Source organism: Hirundo rustica, chromosome 1 (genome assembly GCF_015227805.2).
Source record: "Hirundo rustica isolate bHirRus1 chromosome 1, bHirRus1.pri.v3, whole genome shotgun sequence".
In the NCBI taxonomy this organism is placed as follows: Eukaryota; Metazoa; Chordata; class Aves; order Passeriformes; family Hirundinidae; genus Hirundo; species Hirundo rustica.
Window position 1 is genome coordinate 29,641,088 of NC_053450.1, and position 23,179 is coordinate 29,664,266.

The window sequence follows — 23,179 nt, forward strand, 5'->3', positions numbered from 1 at the left end:
TTCCCCTACGCTGCCAGTTGGCCTTTTTCCACTTCTCCAGCCATCCCCACAGAGCATTGGCTACCATCCACGAATCAGTGTAGAGGTAGAGCTTTGGCCATTTCTCTCTTTCAGCAATGTCCAGAGCCAGTTGAACAGCTTTGAGCTCAGCGAGTTGGCTTGACCCACCTTCTCCTTCAGTAGCTTGTGCAACCTGTCTTGTGGGACTCCATACAGCTGCTTTCCACTTCCGGTTCATCCCTACGATGCGGCAGGAACCGTCAGTGAAAAGAGCATAGCGTGTTTCTTCTGCTGGCAGTTGGTTGTAGGGTGGAGCTTCTTCAGCACGTGTCACTTGTTCCTGCTCCTCTTCATCCATGAGACCAAAGTTTTCACCTTCCGGCCAGTTTGTAATTATCTCCAAAATCCCAGGGCGATTTGGGTTTCCAATGCGGGCGCGCTGAGTGATGAGGGCAATCCATTTGCTCCATGTGGCATTGGTGGCATGGTGGGTAGAGGGAACTTCTGCTTTGAACATCCATCCCAGCACTGGTAGTCGAGGTGCCAGCAGGAGTTGTGTTTCAGTCCCTACTACTTCTGAGGCAGCTTGAACTCCTTCATAGGCAGCCAAGATTTCCTTCTCTGTTGGAGTGTAGTTGGCTTCGGACCCTCTGTAACTTCGGCTCCAGAATCCCAGTGGTCGGCCCCGAGTCTCCCCAGGCACCTTCTGCCAAAGGCTCCAGGACAGGCCATTGTTCCCGGCTGCTGAGTAGAGCACGTTCTTCACATCTGGTCCCGTCCTCACTGGGCCAAGGGCTACTGCATGAGCGATCTCCTGCTTGATCTGGGCAAAGGCTTGTTGCTGTTCAGGGCCCCAGTGGAAATCGTTCTTCTTGCGGGTGACCAGGTAGAGAGGGCTCACAATCTGGCTGTACTCAGGAATGTGCATCCTCCAGAAACCTATGGCGCCTAGGAAAGCTTGTGTTTCCTTTTTGTTAGTTGGTGGGCACATTGCTGTGATCTTGTTGATAACTTCAGTGGGAATCTGACGCCTTCCATCGTGCCACTTTACTCCCAGAAACTGGATCTCTCGAGCAGGTCCCTTAACTTTGCTCTTCTTGATAGCAAAGCCAGCCTTCAGGAGAATCTGGATGATCTTCTCTCCTTTCTCAAACACTTCCATTGCTGTGTTTCCCCACACAATGACATCATCGATGTACTGTAGATGTTCCGGAGCCTCACCCTTTTCCAGTGCAGCCTGGATCAGTCCATGGCAGATGGTGGGGCTGTGTTTCCACCCCTGGGGCAGTCGGTTCCAGGTGTACTGCACGCCCCTCCAGGTGAAAGCAAACTGAGGCCTGCATTCTGCAGCCAGAGGAATGGAGAAAAATGCATTAGCAATGTCAATTGTGGCGTACCACTTTGCTGCCTTGGACTCCAGCTCGTACTGGAGTTCCAGCATGTCTGGCACAGCAGCGCTCAATGGTGGAGTCACTTCGTTCAAGGCACGGTAGTCCACAGTCAATCTCCATTCTCCGTCAGACTTGCGCACAGGCCAGATGGGGCTGTTGAAGGGTGAGTGGGTTTTGCTGACCACCCCTTGGCTCTCCAGCTCACGGATCATCTTGTGGATGGGGATCACAGCATCTCGAGTTGTTCTGTACTGTCGGCGATGCACTATTGAAGTGGCAATTGGCACTTGTTGCTCTTCCACCCTCAGAAGACCTACAGCAGATGGGTTCTCTGATAGTCCAGGCAAGGTATTCAACTGCTTAACACCCTCTGTCTCTACAGCTGCTATCCCAAATGCCCACCTAAATCCCTTTGGGTCTTTGAAATACCCATTTCGGAGGAAGTCTATGCCCAAAATGCATGGAGCTTCTGGACCAGTCACAATAGGGTGTCTCTTCCACTCATTTCCAGTCAGGCTCACATCAGCCTCCACCAAAGTAAAATCTTGTGAACCCCCTGTCACCCCAGCAATGGAAACAGATTCTTCCCCCACATGTCTTGATGGAAGTAATGTGCACTGTGCACCAGTATCAACTAAGGCCTCGTATTTTTGTGGTTCTGATGTGCCATGCCAACGAATCCACACAGTCCAAAAAACACGGTTTTCCCTAGCCTCTACCTGGCTAGAGGCAGGGCCCCTCTAAGCCTGATTATCCTTATTTCCCTGGGTAACCGGAGCTGCTTCCTTCTTGCTGGAACTTCCTCTCATAGTCTTGCCATCCAACAATTCATGCAGCCGTTGTGTCATAGCATCAGTAGATTCTCCATCCCATCTTTTCATGTTTTCTCCACAATCACGCAGGAAGGACCACAGCTTAGCCCGTGGGATGCCTTTTCCCTCTCTATCTAGGGAACGTTTGCGTGTGGTGCCAGAGCCCCTAACTTGTACTGCAGAGATCTGGAGAATGTCCTGCTTGAGTTCTTTGTGATTCTCCTCCATCTTGTCTGCTAATCCCCGCACCTGTGTTTCCAGAGCTGCAATTCTTGCATGTGTTGGACCATGCACAGCATCTGCATATGTTCGTAGCTTCTTCGCCATATCAAGCACGGTCTCCTCTGTCTCATCCCGCTTCATTATTGCTAAAGCAGAGGAGTATTCTTGTGGCCCAAGTCGTACAAGTTTTCGCCACATCACAGGTGTACATGGTACCAAGTCGGGGTTCCTAGTGTTTATGTCCTCTGAGAAGACAATCTCCGCCACTGCCATTTCCCTCAAGCGCTGGATCCCTTGTTCAATGGTTTTCCACTGGGTTTGCTGCATATAGAGATCGTCGGCACACAGATATCTTTGTGCCACACTTCCCAGGACCCGTTCCCAGAGACTGCAAGGACTAGCCTCCCTCATCATTTCTTGGTCAATAACTGGATCATGTGACAGGGATCCCAGATGTCTCGCTTCAGTGCCATCCAGTATTGTAGCCTCGCCTGCAGCATCCCAAAGACGGACTAACCAACTAATTATAGATTCATCAGGTCGTCGAGTATAATCCTTTCTTAGGCCACGAAGATCCTTCAGGGAAAAGGACTCAATAGTATCTCCTGCTCTTGCAGCAGTTAGTCGGGCTCCTGCTCTTGCAGCAGTTGGTTGGGCTCCTGATGTTGTAGCAGCTGGTTGGGCTCCTGATCGTGTGCTAGTTGGTTGGACTCCCGATCTTGTGCCAGTTGATTTGGCTTCCGATTTTGTATCAGTTGGTTCGGCTTCTGACTGTGTATCATCAGTTGCTTCAGCCTCTGATTGTGTGTCAGGTGGTTTGACTCCTGACTGGGTGTCAGGAGGCATTGAGGATCCTTCACCTGAATCATCGTCTACTGGTCGATCGGTTTTGTCCGTGTGCTTCTTTCCCTTCTTTACTGCAGCAACTGCCGGTGTCTTAGCCTCACTGTCTGGTTTAGCTGCAGCCTGAATAGCTGTGGGGTTGGCTGCAGCCTGAGTGACTGATTTATCTCCCTGCTCCCTTGCCTCTATCTGCTGCCCTACAGTGTTTAGCAGTGCGTGACTCATTCTAGAAAAGCTATAAACCATATAGAGGAAAGTCACCAGGTGAAATACCAGGGAGGTGGGGTCTTTAACATTCAGGAGACGCTGAACCTTCTCCAAAAGTGATGTAACTGACTCAAAAGAGAAGAAGGAAAGAAGAGGCTGAAGAGCCTCATCCCCTACTCCTCCTCTAACAAACTGGGTGCAATTGTTGATAAATCCCCAAAACATGCTGCTGGAACTAGGACGCAGGGTAGGACGAAAAAACCATAAACTGAACATACCCAGAACAAACTCCAGTATCTTTATAAGCTTCTTGTAAACCATAATCACTGAACCCAGCAAAATAGCTATTCTAATTTGTGCATCCCTAATGTAAAAGCTGTATGTTAGGGACAATATTGGAGCTATTTCTGGGTAAGAAAACAAACCTAGGGACCAGAAAGGTATTAAAACCTCAAAAAAGCCTAGGGAACAGAAATGCAGAAAAGACTCCATTCTAAGAGACATTAGGAATTCAAGAAGCAACATGGCCACTGACTGTTTAATCCCCACCCAAAGGACAACCAAAAAATGCAGTTAATAATAATCAATACAAGTTTTTTCCACTCTCTCGTGCCCCGCAGTGGGCGCCAGTTAGAAATATGTCCTGGTTTGGGACAAATTTGGGAGAAAACCCCTGTATAGGATCCCTCTAAGGAAGCAAACCCACGTGGCCCCTCCCTCCAACCGGTCCGGAAAAAAAACAAAACCCTCTTTGGAGAAAAGTGGAAAAAACTATTTTACTAAACAAATGAAGTGCATACAAGTATAAAGAATGAATAATATGAAACAATAAAACCTCTCCTTCTGAAGTGAGATGGCAAACTGAGAAAGTCCTTGCCGTGGGTGTAGCTCGGCTCTCTCTCAGCGTCTCCAGTCCCAGTCCCTCCGGCGCTGCTGGAAAATGCCGAGCTCCAGGCCCCGGTGGGCCGCAGGTGCAGCCCCCAGTGCTCCCCTGGGTTTTCAGTCCAGAGCAGGTTTAAACAGTTCCAAGGAAAAGGAAAAAAAAAACAGTCCAGGGAAATTCTCTGCCCTAGCTAGCTGAAACTAACTAAAAGCAAAGGAAAAAAATCTCTGTCCTGCAGTCTCTCCAAGCCTCCGCCAGACATGCCGTCCGCAGAAGAATGTGGAGGAGTCAGGTAGTTTTCTCAAAACAAACTCCGCGCTTCTCCTTGCTCTTAGAACCAGTCTTAAAGGCACAGGACTCAATATACAGCACAAACAGAACAGACGATTGGGGATACAGGCATCATAAAGTTACCCTAGGACACACGTCAATGCAGCAATGGAGTGAGGGAAGAAGAAGGAGAAGAAGAAGGAGACAATGCCCCAGATTCTCCATCTTGTCCCCATTCACTTCAATGCTAGGAACCTAAAACTACTATTTTCTCATTCTGTGATAAGCTAAACTACTATTTCTCACATTCTTGTGGCCTGTAAACCTTCTCTCAGTGTAGGAAGTTTTTCCCATGGACTGAAGTCAAAGCCAGTGTCTCTCTGAGCTCTGGGCTGGGGTCCCAGACCCCCCTGCCCAGGTCCCGGACCCTCCAGGGCAACCAAAGGAATGCCCTGGACTCCAACAGCCTGAGATATGTTATTCAGTTTATTTATTTACTATCACTGATGGAGAAAGAGAAAACAGATACAAAAATAGTCTTCTTTATCATAAACAATGTTGTAGTGCACTAAATAGTTAATTTTTGTTATTGTATTGCACTGAGTGGTTTATCATATTTGCACACAAAAATAGTTTTTTTACATTTTGCACATGGTATGTTCTATACCCCCTCTGTGTTCTGGTGTTGGTATCCTCTGGTTGGTCCCTCCCTACACCACCCCCCCGAGTTGTTTCCCTTTGGTTGTGGTTCCTCCCCCTGCCCCTTTCCCCCAGGTTTAAAAATCCCCACCATGAGAGTCTCTCCCTCTTTCTGTTCCTCCTGGAGTTTGGGTTCTACAATAAACCAGTGGGACCGTGGTCCTGAGGAAGAAAAAGAGCTCCTCTGTCTTTTACCTTCTGTCCATTATCAGGGTAATGCACCAGGGTCTAGAGCTAGCCAAGATTTGACCCCAAGAGCAAAGAACCGTGATAAAACAATAGGAATTTTCCCAATTAATCTGTCAGATAAGATTGGATTTTACAGAAAATTCTGTCTTAGAATTTCCAGTGAACCAATCCCCTATTGAAGGGGAGAGAGGGGAAATACACAGCTGCTTTAGTTTTACTACCAAATATATATATATAAAATTAATGTATCAATTAAAACAAAGAGAGATTTCTTTTTCTGCCAGTTACAATGACGTTTTTATGGTTTATTTGTTTCCACTGAGGATGGTGACCCTTTGCTAAAATATAGTGTGATAGGTTACTATCTTTTTGTCCTGTAAGGCATATATATACCTTTTCTGCAGATGGTCTTCTGATTCAGAAGAATTTGTATTGAATCATCATTTGAACTCCAATTTCATGCCAGTGCAAGGTACAAGGTGCATCTTGTAAGCATTGGTGCATTTCTGGAAGATTGCCACAGCAGAACCACATGTTTTTTAATTTTGGCATGTGCTTGAAAAGCATTCTCATTTGGAGGGACAAAATGTTTCATTATTTAGATCACAGGCATCAGATCAGTGAACGCTCCAGAATGACTCTGCCTAATCAACTAATTATGTTGCCAGCTGTAGCCTAAACTATCACCCTTTATGAGTGACATTAGAAAGCAAAAGGACATTGTGTTAGGAATGCTTTCAAAAATTACATTTCAAAGATCAGAACAATAATCAATTTGGTCATTCGACAGATAACAGTATGTTTTCAATTTAAGTTTGATGTAGTGTTGTATAGAGAAATCTTTGGATACCTCTCTTTGGTGTCTCCTGAAGTTCTACAGAACCCTATGAAAAAATAAGTCTTCTCTGTAAATAAAAATTATGTATTATTTTTATGGTGTTTTAAGTCTTAGCTCTAAGGGGAAAAAAAAGTGGGTAAATCTCATTAGAAGTAATTCATCTTCCTCTGTATCCTCTTTGTAAAATAATCTTGTTACACCCTTTCAGCTATTTTTTAGCATGGCAACTGCTCAGTAATAGGATCCAATTCCTAAATAATTTTATATGGCTCATCCCATCTGTGCTATGCTGTCCTCAGTACTTCAAGACAGAAAACATACTTCATGATAACAGCTCAAGTGGGAGACTGCTATGAAAAGATTAAGAACAAGTTTCTATTTGCAGTTGTAATGGAAACTGCAATAAAAATTTCTTTCAGAAATTGCCTGTAGAATCCTTTGCTGTTGCACTTCTGTATACCACTGATTGATTGAATTCATTGTGATAAATATTTAGTGCTTTGAAATCTGATTGCAAGATGGTTTGGACACTTAGGTGGAGCACCTGAGGGACTCCAAGGGTTTTTGTTTCTCCTGATGTGCTTGCTATCATCTCTACACCTGCCAGTACTGTGGTCTAGGGGGAGCAAGGTCTTCATGGTGAAATGCCACCTTGTATGATGTCCACACTGAGTGCATTCCATGAGTTTTTACTGTGGACTAATTCTTATCTGGTTGTGAAATGCCCAGGACTGTGCAAAGTGTGTTAGAGAGAGTGCAGTACAGGTGAATTTGCTGTTTTGCATACACCCTGAGCTGCCTTCCACACTGCCACATGATCCAGGAGAACAGTAGCAGAACACAGGTATAGTGGTATTAGTAAGGTTCATCCTTAAGGTATCCATGTCTCTTGGAATAATTTTTTTCTAAGTCTGCTAAATGTCAAGGTGTCAAATCATATACAGTGCAGTTCACACTATTGACATGTTTCTTGCCCAAGCCATCTGGGCTGAAACTCCAATCTCAGTGAGAATTTTGCACTCTGGTCAGGGCAAAAGTTAATTTCTGGCACATTGTTCTCCTTTTTCTGTTTATATTTTCGTTTAAGCTAAGATAAAACAAAGGAGTGCAAACAACTATAGATGTCGTACAGTGATTTTCTTACCAGATTTCAGGTCATCCCTAATTGACAGCATTTTAGGGTGTTTTTTTTTGTTTTTAAATAAACATAAAGCAGGTCAAATAAATCAGACAGAACACTTCACCAAGGCATTTAGTTTTTAGCTGAGCTCTTTTAAAGAGAAGAAGTCTAAAGGATTTCTTTTTGAAAGATTAAGCAAAATACCTCAGGGAAGGTAAAATTATTTATTAAATAAATGCTTAATGTGTAAATAATTCAAATGTCACTTATAAAAATCTGTATTAGATTTCTCTTTTTTAGCCCTGAGTTGTTTTTTATATTTGGCATTTGTCATAATTATCTTAGCATTTGTTGGAGGCTGTTGTAACTACAGCCTTAAAACTCATTTAAAATATATTAGTCACATTTTGGCTAATACAGCTTGTTCAGCGGTTCACAACATTGGTATCTAAATGTATTGAAAATTAAATAAGAGAGTAAGTTTGTAAAGGCTAAGGTGGCTTCTAAAGGGCACTGACAATCTTCCAGTAAGGCTGATTTAAACAGTTTTGGTCTAATTCAAAATACTTGAATGTTCCTCTTAATGTGCTCAGATCTGCTCCAGTCAGTAAATACCAAAGGAAATGTATTGGGAAAAGCTCCAATGGTGGAATCGAGCAAAAAGTGCCTGAATTATGCTAAGAGATAAGCAGGTATAAAGGTTGGGTATTAAATAATTCAATATTACTGACATATAGGTGTTCCTAGTCAGAGACAGCCAGACAATAAGAGGATTTTTCTCTTAGAAAAATAAGCACCCAAAGCACCCTGGGGAATCCCTGCATTATACTCAGAATCTTAAAGCAAGTTGACAGTTGCCAAGTCACACAGTCATTTTTTTACCACATTCACTGAAAAATGTCTCAGGCTCCACAAAAAGAAAAAATGAAGTATCTTGCTGAAAGACATTTGGATGCCTCTCTAGCTAGGTGATAGCTAAGCACAGTTTAGGTCCCCTTCAATTTCCATTTTGCAAGGGTTAATAGGAGAATGTAAAATTTTGTCCAAAAGCAAGGTAGGCAGCAGCAGCGTCTTATTCTGAGGCTTAATTACACCGATCTTAATTTGTGAAACAGAGATAATAATCTCCAGTATAAATCTTGGTTCTATTTGCTTTGAAATGAAAGGTGAACATTGTCTTTGGGTTTAGAGTGGAAGGATCGGACTTAATAGCACTTCTGCAAGCACTCAGCAACTACAGGATCAGGTTGTCCTAAGGACTGACCATCTGTCTGGTAAGAAGTAAAGTAAAAATTACCACCTTTCCCTAAAGAAAACAACTTTCTAAGACCTTAACCAAATAGCACCATAAAATCTTTTGTCATCTATTTTGGCATGTGTGAGGTTTTCTTTTTTGGGGGGGAGGAGGTACAAAAAATAGTGGGAAAAAGACAAAATCAAGAGTTTTTTAGTGACATGAGCTTAGTAGTCCTCCCCAGAGAGTCCTCCTTTTACTTTACATTTGAATGACTTTAATCACCTCTGGGATGGCTTCTTAATGCATACTTCTATTTTGCATCTGGAAGGGAAAAACATATATATAAAACTCCCAAGGGTGGAGAAAGGCTTGTTATTTGAACTAAATAATGAAGGAAGGAGCACTGTGAAAAAGGAAGAAAAAATGCACCAAAAAGAATATTAAATCAGAGATTATGACATGATAAAAACATTAAATTTGAAGGTTTTATTATTCATCACTTACTGTTATGGAAATGTATGCAGTGGCTCCAGTATGATGCATGCAAATCCTCAACCCATTCTTCTGACATTCAATATCTGCATGATTTTCATTAACCCCACCTTTTTAGGTCAGCTTCAAGTCCTTCTATAGTCATATTTAAACTAAAAAACATAGAAAGAGAATGAGACAGAAGTGCTCCTACTGTAATATGGCATGATGGGAGCTGTTATCAGAAACCATGGATGCAGGAACTGAGATCTGCTGCTGTGTGTCCAAGTGTCTTGATGGTAAGGTGGTAAGACATGAAACTGGTGCCATGTGTAATCAGCTTGTGATTAATTTCTTTGGTATATTGTCTCCCCATTCTCTAGTCACATAGCTCCTCATTCTTGGAGGGCTGTAGTGGAAAGGCAGCTGGGAAGTGCTATCAGTTTCCGTCTGCACAAATTTTCTGAATGCCTCTGTTAGAAGGACAGACCTTGCTCCACTGCCATATTTCGTGGAGCAGGGAGTTTAACTCATCAGCTCCAGGGGCGTTACCCAGAAGCAGGACTAATAGCCATTTTGACTGAGGTCCTAGCAATGTGGGGTTTTTTCCTGAATTCAGGCATTTTGGATTCCTATATGGTTAAGGCTTATGCTTGATTTTGAATGGAATTCACTTTCATGTCTCTGTGCTGAAATGCGTTATTGACTCTGGACTATGCAAAGGGTCCCTGCATTAATGTGAATCACAGTAAGACAAAGAACCTCCCTAAAAGGATTTATCCTAGAGCTTGTTCTATGGTTTTGTTACTAATCTGTTATTACCATTCTTAGATAGAAGTCCCCACATACTGCCTTTCTCTCTGGCCTCTAATACATAGTGTCACTTACCTGCTTGTAGAAATATTTAATTTTGATAAAAGCATTCTAAATATGTCCTAGAGGAGCAATGACATTTCCTGAATACTTTGCAAATGCTTATGGCCTTTAGTCCCAATGCATACCGTAATACAGTGGTGAAGCTGTAGTTTCTGGGAAATGTCAAGTCAATAGCATGGTGAAGGCACTGAAATCCTGCCCTACAGGAGATACTGAAATTTCAGAAATTTGCTCCCACCCACCTTGAATTAAGATGAAAACAATTTTGAGACTCTTCACAAATCTGAAAATTCTGCAAATATTGCTCTGAATAACCACGTCCTTTTGGTGATCTACAGATTACTGAAAGGTTATTTGGATAAAGTTGATAGCAATTTTGTAACAAATGTCTTGATTTTGCACAGATTCCTATAAACTTTTTGTAAATGTTAAAATTGGTTCTAAAATGATGGTTTAGTTAAAATTGAATTATTTTTGGAAACTACATGATCATTTTGGTGCTAAAGAGCAACATACTACTAGTGCTAGAAAGCTCATCAGTCTGAAGTGTGCCTGAATACTTATTATTAATTTATGAATACAGAACTTTTATAGACGCTTGTTCTTGTAAAATGCCTGTATTTCTTATCTTTTCCTCCAGGAAAAAAGAAAACAGAATGTGGAAGAATTGAATAATATAATCAGGAAAACAATAGAATCAAAATGTATTGTGGTGTGTGGAAACAGAAGTTTGGTACCTTACCATGTGTGGCTGTAAGCCAGGAAAAGTGAGAGAAGCTGAAGAATCTGTGGTGTACTCCACAGGCTGCAGGGGAGCAACCTGCTCCACCATGGTCTTCTCCACAGGCTGCAGGAGAATTCCTGCTCTAGTGCTTGGGGCACCTCCTCCCTTTCCATCTCTGAGCCTGGGTTCGGAGGGATGCATTCTCTTGCATTTAAATGTGAAGATATAGAATGAAACCAAGACAAGGAAGTTCCACTTTACTGTCAACATCTCTCAGAAATGGCTTTAGGAGCCTGTGAATACCAGCTAATGCCTCAGTCCCTGGGAGAAACATGTATATAGCTTAATATTTAGAACACTGGATGAGTGGAGTAGAAAAATTGCAATTTTCATTTGGAGGAAAAAAAAAAATCAAAGAGCCAAAATCTTTTCAAGAATGTTTCTGGTTGTCTGCACATATGATTAGCTAATGAGTCAGTATCTATGGAGCAACATATTAAACCAGGCAATACACTGCATAACACTGTGCTTCTGTTAAGTGGCATGAGCAAGAAAATAGTACAGTTAGCACTGACAAAGCAACAAAAACACATAGTGCAGGTCACTAGACCCATTTTAAGAATAATAATCTTTTAACTAGCCATGTAGATCTTGGCTTTTTTTCTCTTTTTAGTTTTTTTTTTTTAAATTATTATTTCTTATTTTCCTCAAAGGGTCAGAATACGGTTCATAAATTCAGCATCTACATCCAAAGTTATTGTTGGTCCTCATAAAACCATTGGGCTGTTTCTGAGTTTCCAGAACAAATCAGGTCATTTGGCCATAATTAGGACACTTGTCTGGTTAAAAGCAGACTGGAATTTCAGTGCTAGCTCCTTTGGTGATTTTTCCATTTTATATAATGGCTATTTAACTATATCCATAAATTATGATTTTTGCATTGATCTTGGAGCAAAGCCACCTGAAGACGAAAGGATTCATCTCCTCATAGCACTTCCCATATTTTGCAGTCCCTGGGGAGTGGTAGAATTTGGAAGTCAGTCAACACTGCCTGCTGGTTAGGCTTTTGTAGCTCTTGCCAGCCTTCATAGATATCAACATTTAGCTGTCATCACCCTTCACACAGAACAGGTGACTGCTGAGGGTTGCCAATGCCCCTGCAGGGAGCGAGTCCTTGTCACACTGCACAAACAACCTGAGTAAAGCAGCATTTGAAAGAATCACTAAGATCTGGTTGAGAAGGTGGGATTACCTTCTGATCCAGATGTGCCTTTCCTTTGTCTCAAACACACAAGCCTTTTTACTTCTTTTAAAAATAATACATTCTTAATGTTTTTGCTTTGTTTTAGATATAAATAATTAAGAGATATTTTACCTCTTACCTCTAGCTGTTTTCTGATACATGAAATAATTCCAAATGTCATGACAAATTGTTGCAAGAACAACATTTATATCACAGAAAATTTCAGAACAATTAGAATATGACAATTAAGCATTTTTATTTCCTAAATTATGAAAAAACATTTTAACTAGGAAATATATTTTAATGAGAACAGTCTTTCCAAATGCATGTGAAATTGAGCAAGACAAAATTTTGGTTTCGCCATGCACCACGTGAGACCGGCTTCATGCTGTTCTGCGTGCAGGTGCAAAAAATATGAGTCATGGAGACAGTTCACTGATAGCCCCACTCAGATTCTCACACTGGCAGTGTCAAAAATAAGGGGAATGAAATGTGAATAGTAAGGCAAAGCTAGCCCAAGATAGCTGTTAGGAGCAAAGAATATAAACATCTTGGTTAGAACAAAACTGATTCTGTGAGTTTGGGAACATAACAACGATATAACTGTGAGACCATCTGCCATTTTGGCTTCGCACAATGCTGCAGACCACTACAAAAATGGAAATATGTCTCCTGAAAAAGCCAACTTGTTGAACAATAAATAGCAAGGTGTCCTTTGAAACTGGTAATATGACTGACATTCCCACTAAGAGTCTTGGAGAAAGAGAATGAATTTGAATAAAAGTGGACAGTGACTTCCTGACCACCTGTATTGCTCCATTATGAAACACATAATGCTAGAGACTCTATTTCTTCATCATGTACCTTTAGCAAAGCAAGATGGGTCAAAACATATGGTATTTCATGGGAATATTAAATCTGCCTGTAGTCTCCACTCTAAAATGCGTTGTGACATCTGTGCTGGTAGGGCTGTTGTCAGTCTTGTTGGTTCTGTCAGACTAAAGGACAAATCTCCTTTTGTTCACTGACAAAGCCTTTTAGAATCTCAGGTTTTCAGTACCAGTGAGAGTTGTCCAGCTATTCTTAGAATCTTGTGATATTTTCAGGTGGATTGGCTGAATCTGCCTGTCTGTGAAATTGAGATGTGATTTGCTTACTGTTTTCATCAGATTTAAAGAGAAAGTTATGCCCTTATTCCTTCTGTGGAATCTCTTCTGGGGTCCAGTTTTAGAAGCTTTGGCTTTTTATTCTGAGATTATTTAAAGAGAACTATTTTTGCCTCTGAAGCTGATCCTTGGCAAAGCTTAATGGTGTCTCAATACCTGTGTAACTTCTGCTGCTACCAGAAAAAGTGTTCTTGCAGACGGAGACTACTGTGACAAAAAGATCCACTGAATTTGTGCTTGAAGTGTCCACAGACATTCATGGAACCTTCAAATGGTTTTGGTTGGAAGGGATCTTGAAGACTGTCTGTTCCAGCAGGTTCCAGCCTTCCACCAAACCAGATTGCTCAGAAGCCCCATCCAGCCTGGCCTTGGATACCTCCAGGGGTGGAATGCTCTTATGTAGAGCATAACCACCAACATGTTAGGCTAGTGGGTTTGGTCATCAAATACATCAAAAAAGCTCCTGGCAAAGTTTTGAAAAATTTGTCTTTGTTGGTTACTCACAAATGTCTTCTTAGCAAAGGGAAATACAACACAACGGGGTCTTTATGTTTAAATCTTATATTCAGCTAATAGTTGCAAGGCCACAATCTACACCTGTCTGGACATGACTGACATTTTTCTCTATATTCTTTGTGTTGTATACAGTGAATATATCAGGGACAGTGAAGAGTTACAGCTAGAGTCTCTCTATACAGTGTATCATAAATGTTATATAGGATTAAATTTCCTTTTACCATGACCTTTGTCGCTGTGCTGTGCAGTTGAAGGGCACTATAGGTATGTGTGAAAGACACTTTGCTGAAAATATTTGTTGACTACTATACACAGCCAAATTCGGTACACAGAGGTGTTACAAGCCAGCAGGATCTCAACTCTGTATTCTGATGATACTATTGATAAAGACAGTATAGATCAAAGTATGCCTAATTCTGCATACTCATGTACTCAGTACTCTGTCTTCTCGTGTCATGGTTGGTTTCTCAATCAATTGAATTTATCTTTGCTGTGATAAGCAGACTTGTAATTAATTTTGTAGAATGATGAAATATTTTGCACACTGGTTGTAAACAGATAAATTTCCATCTGATTTACTGGTTAAAAGAGGGGAAATAATTGTACTTTAGATATGAAATCACTATGCTCATATTGATTGAGCAGATATAAGGCTTGTCTCTTAAACCATCTCTGCATTTTTTCACTGTTACATCTTCCAAAAAAATTACATATTGAAATGTGTAAATTATTGTTGTCCTTCTTTCTTTCCTTCTACCAATGAGAGAGACAAAGGTTAAAGATGCAATTTGAACCTGAATGTATGATTGGAGGATTGCATCAGTCTCCCTGGCATCTCAACACTTAAGGTGTTTCTACTGTGACCAGATCCAGCGCTGCCTCAGTGTCCTGTATTTCTAAAAATGATGGAATGAAAAACCTTACAACAGTAGTAATGGCATTCTAACATGGCTGTCTTTGCTCTGCTCCTTGATGTAAGAGCTAGGAGCAGGAGAGGAACAGCAAGCTGAGCTTTTGACTGCACTGAAGTAAAAGTGAGAAACTGTGAAAGATATTGTGGCATGAAGCTAATGGAAAATATGTTGAGAAGGTGAAAGCATGATGAGGACTGGAGAGCCAAAGTTATACAGATGTGTTTGAAATATCAAAGTCATGACGCATGGCACAAAAATAGGCTCCTAGAGAGCTGCTCTTCCATAGCAATGTGATGGCTTTTTGTCACCAGCACATAAAACCAATTTAGACTGAATTAAAGTCCCAGCTCTAGACAGCAACTTTAGTTTTGATCAAAGCTCAGTGATGATGGGTGGCAGTACAAATGGTTATTCTGTAATGACAGTGGGAAATAGAGGTGAAGACACAGACTCAGATCTAGTGACTTGAGAGCAGGGCCAAAGTGATGGGAAGACAACCAGAGGCCCATGAATAAACATACTTGACATGCAAGGGAACTATAACAAGACAGTTACTGGTGATTATCTTCAGGTGTGTTTTGAGGATTCAGAGCTGCAAATCAGTTGTCATATACGGGACCATGAAGGCAAATCCTAATAAATTATGCTGTATGCTATCCCAAAATATGAATAGCAAAACTAAGCTCTTTTCTCAGTTTGATTGCACAAAGTAATGCTTATTGATTGATGCACTAACTGTATGTTGCCTGAGAAAAGAGATCTTTACTGTTTTTAAAGAACATCCAACTCTTTATGTGCCAAGGATACCAACCTATCACGCATAACTGGTGAGCGGGTAGAGTGTTTCAGACATATATCAGAGGACGCAATAGATCACCTAACTAAACCACAACCACTGTCTCATTTGTTGACAGCCTAGTCCTTGTACAGGAGGCAGCAGCATGGTTGTAACATCTGCGGCCAGCAAGAATATTTGAGTTTGTATTAGGCTTGTGTGACGAGGTTTTGGTAGCAAGGCGGATAGAAGGGTGGCTCCTGTGAGAAGCTGCCAGAAGCTTCCCCATGTCTGGCAAAGCCACTGCCAGCCAGCTCCGAGATGCACCACTGACCATGGCCAAGCCAATTGGGAATCATAGTAATGCCTCTGTGATAACATATTTAAGAAGGAAAAAAAATAATTTATTGTATGTGTGTAATGGTTTTAATTTAATAAAACCGGGTGGAAACACCAATTAATGTAGGGGTTTTAGTGTTAATATTTTTGTGGGAGGGAGAGATTAGGAGAAAAATAAACAAAGCAGGCTTAAGCTTAAAAATGAACAAAAAAAATAGTTTTATTAACACACACTAAAAGAATAGAAAAAAAAAGAAAGCTGGAAAAAAACTAAAACAGAATGAACTTCAAAAACATGCTTCTTTCCTCTCACAAACTATTAACTTTCTTATTGAACAACACAGAAAGACACAACTTAGGATTTTCAGTCAGTTTCACCACTTAGACATAACTACTCATTACTCTAGGAGAAGAGTCCTTCTAAGATCTTTTTATGAAGATGTTTGCTAAAAGACAAAATAGTCCAATGCTCTCGGTTACACATTCTGCTGCCACCCAGAGTTTTCACACACTGTGATATTCTATCCGCAGAGCTTCTCAGTGTATCTGGGGTATTATTTACGAATACTTCTTGTGATCTAAAATTACCTTTGTCTCAAAGGGCTGAGACCTCCTTTTGACCCAGGAGTGGGGGTTTCAAAGTTCCCAAATAAATCTCTATTACATCAGTCCCTAATTTTGATTAGAATAGCATTCTACCCAAATAATACTAAGATGCTGCAAAGAACAGTTCATTTCTTCATAATTTACCTTAGAAGAGTCCAGTTAAAAATGTCCACTTTTTCAATCCTATTTCAATATTATTAGTTCTTTCACTTCTCATCTAACTGACTTCATGCAGTGTCTGTTCCACGTACTTTCTGTTTTTCTTTCCTCTTTCTCTCAAGGAAGAATTGTGTTTTAAAAGTTCTCTGTTGCTAAGAAAGGGTTATGTTTACTCTGGCCTGCAAAAGCCACGTGCACGCGCTGAGCTGCAGGGCTGACGAAAAAAATGCAAGGCCGTGCTGATAAAGGAAGCTGGTAAAGGTCCTTTTTTCCACCCCTCGGTCTCATCTAAGGCAGTCCAGCTCAGAGTTGTTATGGAGTTGCAGGCTTGCTTTCTCCGCTGCCAGCGGTGATTAAGCTGAGCCATGGTTTGGCCCCTTCTGCCGCGGTCTGAGCACACGGCCTCGCACTGCCGAGCTGCAGCTGCCCCTCTCCCCTGCCTGCAGGCAAGGGAAAGGGGCTCAGCCGGCCTAAGCCTTCCCCGTGCTGGCAGCAGCCCCCAGACCCCCGGCCAGGCCCGGCCCGGCTGCCCAACCTGGGCTCCCCCCGCTCTCCATGTGGGCAGCAGCTCCTGAAAACCCGGCCGGGCCCAGCCCAGCTGCCCAGAGGAGCAGCAGAGCCCAGCCCGGGCCGGGCCGGGCCCCGACTACCACGTTACCTCGTGGCCGATCACGGAAGCAAGAGTGTGCGTGGTCAGCTGCAGGTAAGTTTTAAATGTTCCTTCCAAAGTCGCACTGACACTTCTCATTGGTCGGCTTAGCTGTCAATATCCCAGCCTGCTTTCTGATAAGTCCTTGTCCTCCCTCCCCCCTCCCCCCAACCCACGCCACGGTTAGGGCAGGGAAAAATATTTTACATTTCTCTATAGCTAGAAAACAAAATTGTGCCAACCTATGATAATGTGATTGCAGCGTGCAAAGCAATCACATGGAGACAAGAGATTTGCAGGGCAGAGTTGCTTCTCAGAGAGAGCCCAAGGCCGAGACAAGGCCAAGAGCTTCTCTGCCTGTTTATTTCTTACTTTTTATACATTTGGGGGTCTGGTTGTGGATTGGCTTCTGGGGTTATCACCTCTCAGCCCAGTGGCCAGACCAGCTGTCAGTTACAATTGTTTTCAGGTTAGAAATATGTAAACAAAGGACAGAGAATGAAAAACAAAAGGTTTGTTTATGTTCCCATGTGTGAGAGAAGCGAAAACTGCTCCTAATATTGTGCAGAAGCTAAAGAATCTGACTCCATCTTATGACAATCAGAAGGTTTTAAAAAAACTCAGAAAAACCAGAGTGACCATTGTACAGCTGTAATTGTGCACAGAGAAGAGAGGATTTACAATATGTGAGAGGAACAGCTCTGAAGAAACCAAGGTCAGTGGAGAGGGAGTGGAAGGAGGTTCTCCAGGTACCTGAGATTCCCCTGCAGCCTGTGGTGCTGACCACAGTGAAGCAGCTGTGCCCCTGCACCTGTGGAGGTCAATGGTGACAAAGAGATCTACCTGCAATGGAGAAGATCTGTGCTGGAGCCAGTGGAAAGAGGGCTGTGGCCCTATGGGAAGCGCATGCAGAATCAGGCTCCTGACAGGGACCTGCAGACCTGTGGAGAGAGGAGCCCAGGCTGGATCAGGTTTCCTGGCAGCACTTGCAACCTCGTGGGGGATCCATCCTGGAGCAGCCTGTTTCTGAAGAACTGCACCCTATGGAAAGGGATCCCCTCTGGAGCAGTTTGTGAAGAACTGTAAACCCATAGCAAGGTTCTGGAGGAGTTCATAGAGAACTATCTCCCGTGGGAAGACCTCATGCTGGAGCAGGAGAAGAATTCCTCTCCCTGAGGAACAGTGTGTGATGAACTGACAATAACTCCCATCCCCATGTCCCTCTGCCTCCTACAAGGCACAGGAAGGAGGAAGGGGTGGGGGGAAAGGTATTTTTTAAGATTTTATTTTACTTTTCATTATCTTGCTCTGATTTTGATTGGTTAAAATTTCAATTGATTTCCACAAGTCAAGCCTGTAATGCCTGTGACAGTAATTGGTGAGGGATCTCTCCCTGCCTTTATCTCAAGTCATGAAGCTTTTGTTTTGTTTTCTCTCCCTTGTCCCATTGTGGAGGAGAGTGACAGAGTAGAGTGTTTCTGGTGGGTGTCTGGCATCCAGCCAGGGTCAAAAGACCACAGTCTTTTCTAGTGTAGGACTGGGTGAGAAGGAAGAAGGGAAAATTCTTGGCAGTATAGACAGAGGCAGGGAACAGAATTCCAGCAAAGTTCAAGTATCGCAGGGAGGTTTGGAGTACATGCTGTTTGAAAAATGGCAAGGTTCCATCCGAAATACTTTGAAACAGAGGCCACAGGTGCAAGAAATACTTCTGCATTGAGACGGAAGAAAAGCAAGGCTTTTCTCGAAACTCAAGCTGAGCCTAATCACAGAAGCTATCAGAGACAGTGCAAATAGGAAATCAAAGGACAATACAACACTGTAAACCTTTAGATTATGTGGTGCAGAAGTTAAGGATGTATTTCTCAAGGATGAAGCAAAGGTGTCTGTTCTCACATATAGACATTCCCATAAAAAAACCAAAATGACCTTGAATTAAGGTTAAATCCCAGAAGAGCAACTAGTGAAAAACAAGAGCTGAGTGAGATGTAAAATTTAAAATAACAAAAGAATCCCATATCCTGAGGGGAAGACAAGTAGTGATATCTTAACCCAGATAGCTTTCTGGCAGGTAAATATGAATCCAGTTAAAAAACATACTTGATCAAATGTTAAATCTTCTAATTTTCCATGTCTACATCCACACTTTTTAATCGAGGGACCCTAGTGTATCCCTCTGACCAGAAGTGTGAAGGCAAGGCAGCAGGAAATCTACCCTTTCAGCACCTGCAGTTCAGAATACTGCTAGCTGGTCAGTGGCTATAGCTGTTTTTCAGCACTGTTTCTTTGACCCTGTCAGGAGTGCACAGACACATTGTGATTGTGAAGGAATTGTGGAGGATTGTGATTGACACATTGTGAAATGACATTGTGATTTTCCGTGGACAATGGGAAGACCAGCTGCATGTGATCAGGATGTTTTTTCTGATTTTAGAATTTGGTTAAGATGAAAGATTGAGATCAATCCCTGAGTAGTGCATGAAAAATTTGGTTTCTAGGAAAATGGCATGGAAAATGGCATAGAAAGTACATGACGGAATAATGTCCAGAGGCAATTGAGGAGACTTCATTTCAAGTGGAGAAAGAAGAGAGGCTTTTTTTTTTCTCTCTCTTTTTTTTTTTTTTTTTTTTTTTTTTTGCTTACCTTGTTATATTGGGTGGTTTGTATATAGGTTCTTGGAAGTGGTATCACCACTTCCAGAATAAAGACAGAGAATGTCATCACTGCTGATGGTGGTGCCAGATTTTCCAAGCTATATATACTCTGGACAGATGTCTGCAGCAAGGTGATGGGACTGCATTATATTGACATAATGCTAAGTATACTTTTAAATATAATATTAGCCTTAAGCACAAAGCTATCAGCACGAGAGAAAGCATATTCAGCTATTGGAAGGGTGTCCTTGCCAGCTGGTTGGGAAATTACAAGCCTGACTCAGTAGCTACTAAGCACTTACTTGTCTTTGATGGATGCTTATGTACCCCATCATCCTGGGTAAAGGGTTGTAATTATAAATTAGTGCCATTGTCCTGAAACATGATTTTAAAGAGTTAAGATTTTAGCTAAGGGTTAGAAGCATTTCATATTGATCAAGATGTAAGTTAGATCAGTAAATGGTAGGTTAATGATTATTAGATGCCCAAGCTAGAGCTAACTGTTATATTATGAGCTTGTTTATAGAAAAAGTGGACTAAGTGAACTGTCATAAGAACAGAGTGAAACCACTAAGAACAATGGCCAGCACCTGGACTTGGTATCAATCAATCAATCACGAAGCAGGGGACCTTGGATTGTGCCAGAGGGTCACAGAGACCTGATGAAGACTCTCCTGACTTCATCCTTTGAGACCACTGACCCAATTCAAGAGAAGAATTGCACATGCACGAAGGACTAAAAGCCTCATTTTAATACAGAGTGGGGATGGGAGGTGCTGGGGTTATGCATATGTATTGTATGTAAGATCTTGGAAAATAAATAGAGATCAAAGAGCCTTGTTTGGGGCAGCCACACCTTTCAGAGATGGCTCCCGTGCCGCTCGCCGGTGAATAAACATACCACTTTCTGACTTTAAAGGGTTAAAGGGTCTTTGTCCGTGATTATATCGGTTTTCAATGACTCAGTCCTTCACTCCACAGCTCTTCTCCTTTTCATTGCAAGGTGGCCTTGGGAAGGTACAAATACAGACTGATTTTACAGATTTGGTGAGACTGGCATGAAATATCACCTGATTTTCACAGAGATGGCCCCAGAGATACAAACCCAGGTGTTCTCCTCCTATAATGGGCAGTCTACAATGTTGATGTTTTTGAGGTGAAAGGGGGCAACAATCTCTCTGTCCCCTATATGTTTGTTCTAAAGCAGATACCCAAATATTATACAAAGAATTTGTATGAGCCTGGGTGGGCCTGATTTTCAAAAAACCTCATTCACCCACAGTTGTGATTAAGATGACAGAAAAGAGCAACTGAAAATTTGGCTTCAGAGTGTATTATATTTACAAAGAGAAAAAAAAGTCTCTGCCTTGAGCACAAAAATAACCAAGTATTTGTCATAGCTGATATTAATATCTGAGAGAAAGGTAAAAGTGTAGATGAAAAGAGAACTTCTAGTGCCTTGAGAAATGGAAATTGAACAAATTGGACATGAAGCAAATGTCACATATTCCCTGGAACTTGGTGGATGGGGAGAAGAGGTCATAAAATGATGGGTGACAGCAAAGGGCAATAAGATGCTGCTACAAAGCAACACAACTATTATACCTTTAAAAATAATCTGCCACCTTATCTCCCAGACTCCATGCATGTTTGGGGTGCTATTTACAGGTTAGAATTTGCAGTGGATGCCCATGATTCTGTATTGCCAGCCTTAATATTAACGAAACTATATGGCACATCTCTGGAGTGCCCTGTCTCTGTAATGCTCCTGGAAGCAATAGGTACAAGTGTTGGTCACTGCAGAGTTAAAGCTGCTTTGGCATCTCCCCATGCTTTTTTGCTAATGAACCATCTGGCTCAGTACAAGAAGTTGCTCAGCCACAAATCAGCAGTTTTCTTGCAGATGTTTGCTACTCACTGCTTCTTAATTCCCTTACTCCCAGTTCTTCTCCTGCCTTGCACAGCTCTCACTGTGCATTTATCTCAATTCTTTCTTCAGAGGTAGCTTTGATTGCAAATATACTGGTGTCTGGGACTCTCCTTATGATTATTTCTTTCTACATTCAAAACACTGAGTATTGGGATCTTGGAAGTAAAGATTTTTCCCTCTTAAAGGAAGGAATGCCATCTTCTGCAGACTGTGCTGGGATATATTTCTGTCCTAGATATACCAAGTCGAAAAAGAAATATCACAACCTACTTTCCCCCTCTTTAAATTTCACTTCAAAGGCTAAGAATTTAAGGCCACGGACAGGATGGTTTTCATTACAACAATCATGTCACCATTTTGCTGTAGAAGGAACAGAAAATGTGCTACGTTCTACTACAATTTCGTAAGTTATGGAGCAACCCATTCACAAATATGTGCAAAGGAATCAAAATATGCTCAGGATACTGGGCTTTCCTCTTGGAAAAAGGTAAATTATGGGGACTGAAATCTGTACCTTGATATTGGTGTAGAGGAAAAATTCTGCAAGGGAGAGATAAGTCTTGTGATTTCTACAGCATTTTTACAAACTGAAACATCCTACTTCAATTCTGCCCTTTATTTTCTCTCAGGTGATTCCATTCATCTGCATTTTCTTTTACTTACCTCTTCCTTAGCTCTGGGGGTGACATTCCATTTCCTGTGTAATTTATATGAAAATTAACCTTTCACATTGGTGCAAATCCATGTGGGTAGAAATAATGTAATCTGTGAATTACCCAGTAACCAGAGGCTTTTGAACAGACCCTGGAAGGTATTCAGTAAAAACTAATTTACCATGCTTTCTGTAATAGCAGATCTTTTCCTAAAGCTGTTCTGCAAGATATGGCTGTACTGACTCAGCATGGATTTTAAGATTTTGCAAAAACATGTTTAATTAGAAAACTTTTATTTGAAACAAAAGGAGTAAGAATTAAAAAAATAAAAAACAAACAAACAAACTAAACTGTTAGAAAAGTAGGAAAATATGGAAGAAAACCCAGGGCCTTAATCAAGATCTGTGTGGAAGACAACAATGTTTGCAGAAGGTAGCAGCTTCATGAGGGGTTGCTCTTACCTATTTGCTTTCTTCTAGTGAGTAGTGAATTTAATGGATAGAGTCCCTCCAGGTGGGCAATCACAAAACTAACATTTTTATTCTCCTAACAGAAAATTGCATGTCTTTTTCCTAGCATAAAATGACATTTCCCCTAGAAAATTCTCATGCTTTTGCATAAGTGATTTTCCTTGTTAGAGTATTTCTCTGAAGAAGCATTTCCCACTGGTTTTAACAGTCTAGGAAAATTCTTGAGCGAATTCTTCTTCTTTACTACTTATTTTCAGTTAGCATGCTGTTCTGACAGCAGTCTCTCCCTAGGTTACTTGGGGAGCAGGTAGAGACCATAGTTCTG